Consider the following 7500-nt stretch of genomic DNA (forward strand, 5'->3'; position numbering starts at 1 on the left):
TCGACACTTCGAGAGGATCGAACACTTCCTAGCATGTTGAAGGTTCGGTGCTAATGGGGACATAAAGATCCCACGACGTTCCAAACGAAAGTAAAGTGTTCCGTGCGTGTGAACTCCGTTGTCCCATGTGCCGGCTCTTGACTCCTAAGATGTCCCATGTAAATGCCCTTCGTCGGAAAGAATGTCCCGTGCAACGTCCCTTAATGATCCCCATAAGGTGTCCCATGTGCGTCCCGTGGTGTCCCATGCGCGTCCCGTGCCGTCCGAGCCTCACCAATGGGTCGCGTCCCGTGCCGTCCCGAGCCTTACCAAGGCCGTCCCGTGCCGTCCGAGCCTCACCAAGGCCGTCCCATGCGCGTCCCGTGCCGTCCCGAGCCTTACCAAGGCCGTCCCATGCGCGTCCCGTGCTGTCCCATGACGTCCCGAGCCTTACCAAGGCCGTCCCGTGCCGTCCGAGCCTCACCAAGGCCGTCCCATGCGCGTCCCGTGCTGTCCCATGCCGTCCCGAGCCTTACCAAGGCCGTCCCGTGCCGTCCGAGCCTCACCAAGGCCGTCCCATGCGCGTCCCGTGCGGTCCCATGCCGTCCCGAGCCTCACACTCGACGTTGTCATATATCTCTGATGATCTGAACTTGGTTCCAACTATCCTCAGAATTGGACGATGCTTAATGTCACCACGACACACCATCCTGAAATCCCAAACGTGAGCTGATCTCTTCTCAGTCACCACGTACTCATTGCACACTGTAGGCTTGAACTCGGTTCCAACTTACCTCCAATGCATAACTCAAACATGGGCCGATCCACTTCAGATACAACGACCCTCATATTACTTGACGGCTTGAACTCGGTTCCAACTACCATCAGTACTTCACTTGGTCTCGTGAATCTATCTCCATAGACTTCACACCAATATGTCCATAAGCTTCAATGTTGGTTTCGGCTTATAGCACTCATGCGACATACCTCACACAACTGTGTTAGCATATCCATGTCTCGTCTCAAGTGAGTCCATTCTCTTTGGAACTCAAATGCGCTTACAATGCTCCGTGCCGAACTCTATCGTGCACCGTACCACATAAGCACAACTTGATCTAGCACCAACTTGCCCAACGATGTACTCTGTCCATCTATCTTACTCTTGACCCCTGTCTTCTGTAAGTAGCTTGAACTCACAACATCACAAGTCACTCGATGCTACCTTCGGCTTAAGCATAAGAGAGTATCCTTCAACACCTTGTTGCCATACCCTGCTCTAACGCTCAAGTATCACTTGGATCAACATAGCTCCACTCTCAGATGCCAATCCAACAAGCTTACTCAGACTAGCTTACCACAAGCTCTCAGCCCGACTCTACTTGTCATCTTGGTACACTTCATACCAAGCATGTTGTCCACCCAAAGGACTCTAACATATGATGTACCCAATGCGCACCAAATCGTAATGAGCATTACTGCACTAAGCTCGCACACGACTCGCCGTGCCATTCTCGGTTCATCCCATCTCTGCACTTGTCCTTACCTCTAAAGGACGTAACATATACGGTACCTTCTTGTACACCAAGTCACACTGAACTCCTGCCACTGAGCTTGCACATGACTTCTTGTGTCAATACGGTTCCATCTCATATCTCGCATATGTCCTTCCTGCTCAAAGGAACATAGACCCGAGTATAGCTACCACCGTAGCATCCGTGCACACGGCCTATTCCTTCTCTCGGAACTCTCGTCGCCTTATGCACCATGCATCCCTTAACAAGGTCTCCTTCTAGCACTATAACTTCATAGACCATATCATCTTGAATGCATCTCACTCTGAAAGCCATCTCTTGGAATCATGCTCTCAACGCAGCTCTTCATACACACTCCAGTATACCACATACCATAGCGGGAGAATCACTAAGCTCTTCGTCACACTCTTCGAGCATAGATACCATCTCTTGAACCTGCCATCCAGGCTCTAGAAGTATGCTTCCAAACAAACCACATGTTCTTAGGCATATCTTCATGCTTGTCTTCTCAAGCTCGCAAAACACATCCATTTGCCACTATCACTAGGCTCTTGGAACATATCTCGTAAGCTATCGAGCTCTTAATCCATCTATCACTAGGACCAGAGCAATATACTCTTTGGCCTATCCACTAGGCTATTATACCAATTGTTAAATGGTTATCAGAATGCAATACATCTTCACTCGTGCATCTCCATCCTGCAGTCCAGGCTCTGACATCCATTTCTCATCTAGGATCAGAGCTCCATACTCTTAAGCTTGACCAATCAAGCTCTGATACCAATTGTCAAATAGGTATCAGAGGGTAATATATCTTTAGCCTTTCGTCTAGGCTCTGATACCAATTGTCACGGCATTTTTGTCCCGTTAGGTCGACCCGGCATATTATGCTCAAAGACACGGGTCGATAGTGCGGAATATCAAATCCTAACGTACCGTGCGGCGCTATGTATTCCCTCCTAACACATAGCCAGCCTACCCGAACATATTCAGAGCATCTCGACTATCAAGTCATCTTGGTTCCCAACCAATAATGCGGCATGACACCAACGTGTCCCAACCTACGAGCATAGCTCGAGCCGTCCCGTATAACGCTTCCTTGAGTCATAGACTCTCGCCCACTATAAAGGATACCAACATATGTGCGGAGCACACCAAGCCGCATATGCGGATCTTGCCATCTAGTCTCAAGCATCCGGCACCTTATCATCTCGGCTTACCATCCGGACATTGGGCATAGGAGCATCCATCTCTAATAAGCTACCTCATGCCCAACATAGCACATCAAGGCTTAGCCCCTTGAATAGCTCAATCCTCCTTATGGAATATGCTAGCACGACGCACGCCTCGCCATGGCATGAGAACATGCAACACATCTTCCTAAGGAACCCGCAGTAACCTATCTCCAGGTACTGTCCCGAGCCATTTCCTATGACAAGGGAACCCGTGCAATATGCTTCTCCCGCATACGCTAGGCCGGCCTCATGGGTTGCACCACGAGGATGCTCACTTTCGTGCATACCATGCTAAGATGGGCGAGCTCCCATCCACGAGGTCTTGGCATATGCTGGATGCATATGAGGAAGGGAGACCACCCCCTCCTAAGGTGCAAACTTCTTGTTTTGCCTATTTCCACAAGGAAACATCAATCCTTTTAACCAGGCATACTCTCGTCCAAATGACCCTTCGTATCCTTGACAAAGTCTTGAATGCCACGGATGTCCCCGTGCATGGCCTAAGGAAGCTTGCTTGGCACTCTTACCCTACTTCGACCTCGTATTCGGCCCTACGGCCTATATGCTCGTACGTGCTCTCCTAGCACTTGTCACGTCATATGCATGCTCAACGATATGCACGTGACATACTCCCCCACTTGTAATGTCGACGTCCTCGTCGACTAAGTTTGGAGTACCGCTTCAATCTTCTGCCTCAACTCCAATGCTACCACTGCACCTTCATGTCTTCGGCATACCGCACCTCCGTGCGAACTACACAGTCTCATCGTGTAGGCATCCCGCAGGATTACTTCAGTCTTCTGCTTTGCATCTTCCAATGCCTTAGGATAATGGTCTTCCGTACCATTCATCCATGCTCAATGTCGCTTCTCCGTTGCATCCTCCGCCGCTCCTCGAACTCAGGTACCTCACCTCCTCGGCTTCACCTCGAGTTGGCATCTCGATTGTCACCTTCCATCTCTGCTTTTGTGACCAATCTTGCCATGCGTATCGCAGTAAACTGCGACACAACTCATCACCCCGGTACCTCAGCAACCGTTGCCTTCACCCGAGTTAGCATCTCGACGCCTCTGCGTCTTGCCATGTGCCTGCAATGTTGCCATCGCAAAGCAACTCGTCTTCAATGTCACTCACCTCTGGATCAGACCCAACGTACCCATGTACTCCACGTTCTGACTCTTTGGTTTGCTTGTTCATTGAGACCCTCATTACGCCCTCCGGCTTCTCACATCAAGTGCACCCTAGTACCTAAGCATCACTACTTGTACCCTTGAGTGTATATCACTTGAACTCTTCGCAATGTCGCCCCTCTCTCGACGACCCTTGCCTCGATTGTGCCTCTGCACCTGCACCTCTGTGCAACTCAAACAAGCCTCTGCTTGTGCGCCTCCGCACTTGCGCCTCGTGCGCTCGGCATCCTCCATGCCATCCCTTCCTCGGGAAGTTATCGTGTTGCCTTCGATGTCCACTAAAACGAGCACGGTAGCTTCTCCCCGCGAGAACTACATGGTACCAAACCATCCACCACTGGCATACTCTTGGGAACGTCCTCTTGACTACATCTAGACACCCACTTGCCATTTAATCTTTGGCGATGCTCCTTAACCCGAGCATCTTGGTAGGCTCGTGTCCCCCTTGAACACATCCGAACGTACCACTGCATAAGTTCCAACACATCTTATGCAGCACCATACGGCTTACAACACACTGTCACACTCGACGTTGTCATATATCTCTGATGATCTGAACTTGGTTCCAACTATCCTCAGAATTGGACGATGCTTAATGTCACCACGACACACCATCCTGAAATCGCAAACGTGAGCTGATCTCTTCTCAGTCACCACGTACTCATTGCACACTGTAGGCTTGAACTCGGTTCCAACTTACCTCCAATGCATAACTCAAACATGGGCCGATCCACTTCAGATACAACGACTCTCATATTACTTGACGGCTTGAACTCGGTTCCAACTACCATCAGTACTTCACTTGGTCTCGTGAATCTATCTCCATAGACTTCACACTAATATGTCCATAAGCTTCAATGTTGGTTTCGGCTTATAGCACTCATGCGACATACCTCACACAACTGTGTTAGCATATCCATGTCTCGTCTCAAGTGAGTCCATTCTCTTTGGAACTCAAATGCGCTTACAATGCTCCGTGCCGAACTCTATCGTGCACCGTACCACATAAGCACAACTTGATCTAGCACCAACTTGCCCAACGATGTACTCTGTCCATCTATCTTACTCTTGACCCCTGTCTTCTGTAAGTAGCTTGAACTCACAACATCACAAGTCACTCGATGCTACCTTCGGCTTAAGCATAAGAGAGTATCCTTCAACACCTTGTTGCCATACCCTGCTCTAACGCTCAAGTATCACTTGGATCAACATAGCTCCACTCTCGGATGCCAATCCAACAAGCTTACTCAGACTAGCTTACCACAAGCTCTCAGCCCGACTCTACTTGTCATCTTGGTACACTTCATACCAAGCATGTTGTCCACCCAAAGGACTCTAACATATGATGTACCCAATGCGCACCAAATCGTAATGAGCATTACTGCACTAAGCTCGCACACGACTCGCCGTGCCATTCTCGGTTCATCCCATCTCTGCACTTGTCCTTACCTCTAAAGGACGTAACATATACGGTACCTTCTTGTACACCAAGTCACACTGAACTCCTGCCACTGAGCTTGCACATGACTTCTTGTGTCAATACGGTTCCATCTCATATCTCGCATATGTCCTTCCTGCTCAAAGGAACATAGACCCGAGTACAGCTACCACCGTAGCATCCGTTCACACGGCCTATTCCTTCTCTCGGAACTCTCGTCGCCTTATGCACCATGCATCCCTTAACAAGGTCTCCTTCTAGCACTATAACTTCATAGACCATATCATCTTGAATGCATCTCACTCTGAAAGCCATCTCTTGGAATCATGCTCTCAACGCAGCTCTTCATACACACTCCAGTATACCACATACCATAGCGGGAGAATCACTAAGCTCTTCGTCACACTCTTCGAGCATAGATACCATCTCTTGAACCTGCCATCCAGGCTCTAGAAGTATGCTTCCAAACAAACCACATGTTCTTAGGCATATCTTCATGCTTGTCTTCTCAAGCTCGCAAAACACATCCATTTGCCACTATCACTAGGCTCTTGGAACATATCTCGTAAGCTATCGAGCTCTTAATCCATCTATCACTAGGACCAGAGCAATATACTCTTTGGCCTATCCACTAGGCTATTATACCAATTGTTAAATGGTTATCAGAATGCAATACATCTTCACTCGTGCATCTCCATCCTGCAGTCCAGGCTCTGACATCCATTTCTCATCTAGGATCAGAGCTCCATACTCTTAAGCTTGACCAATCAAGCTCTGATACCAATTGTCAAATAGGTATCAGAGGGTAATATATCTTTAGCCTTTCGTCTAGGCTCTGATACCAATTGTCACGGCCTTTTTGTCCCGTTAGGTCGACCCGGCATATTATGCTCAAAGACACGGGTCGATAGTGCGGAATATCAAATCCTAACGTACCGTGCGGCGCTATGTATTCCCTCCTAACACATAGCCAGCCTTCCCGAACATATTCGGAGCATCTCGACTATCAAATCATCTTGGTTCCCAACCAATAATGCGGCATGACACCAACGTGTCCCAACCTACGAGCATAGCTCGAGCCGTCCCGTATAACGCTTCCTTGAGTCATAGACTCTCGCCCACTATAAAGGATACCAACATATGTGCGGAGCACACCAAGCCGCATATGCGGATCTTGCCATCTAGTCTCAAGCATCCGGCACCTTATCATCTCGGCTTACCATCCGGACATTGGGCATAGGAGCATCCATCTCTAATAAGCTACCTCATGCCCAACATAGCACATCAAGGCTTAGCCCCTTGAATAGCTCAATCCTCCTTATGGAATATGCTAGCACGACGCACGCCTCGCCATGGCATGAGAACATGCAACACATCTTCCTAAGGAACCCGCAGTAACCTATCTCCAGGTACTGTCCCGAGCCATTTCCTATGACAAGGGAACCCGTGCAATATGCTTCTCTCGCATACGCTAGGCCGGCCTCATGGGTTGCGCCACGAGGATGCTCACTTTCGTGCATACCATGCTAAGATGGGCGAGCTCCCATCCACGAGGTCTTGGCATATGCTGGATGCATATGAGGAAGGGAGACCACCCCCTCCTAAGGTGCAAACTTCTTGTTTTGCCTATTTCCACAAGGAAACATCAATCCTTTTAACCAGGCATACTCTCGTCCAAATGACCCTTCGTATCCTTGACAAAGTCTTGAATGCCACGGATGTCCCCGTGCATGGCCTAAGGAAGCTTGCTTGGCACTCTTGCCCTACTTCGACCTCGTATTCGGCCCTACGGCCTATCTGCTCGTACGTGCTCTCCTAGCACTTGTCACGTCATATGCATGCTCAACGATATGCACGTGACACCAGGCCGTCCCGAGCAAAGTCTCGAACGTCCCAGGCCGTCCCGAGCAAAGTCTCGGGCGTCTCAGGCCGTCCCGAGCTGTGCCGAGGCCGTCCCGAGCAAAGTCTCGGGCGTCCCAGGCCGTCCCGAGCTGTGGCAAGGGCGTCCCAGGCCGTCCCGAGCAAAGTCTCGGGCGTCCCATGCCGTCCCGAACTGTGGCAAGGGCGTCCCAGGCCGTCCCGAGCTGTGCCGAGGCCGTCCCGAGCCTAGTCTCGGGCGTCCCAGG

This window comes from Eschscholzia californica, unplaced genomic scaffold (genome assembly GCF_041429995.1).
Source record: "Eschscholzia californica isolate CP2 unplaced genomic scaffold, dmEscCali1.0.p SCAF_3, whole genome shotgun sequence".
In the NCBI taxonomy this organism is placed as follows: Eukaryota; Viridiplantae; Streptophyta; class Magnoliopsida; order Ranunculales; family Papaveraceae; genus Eschscholzia; species Eschscholzia californica.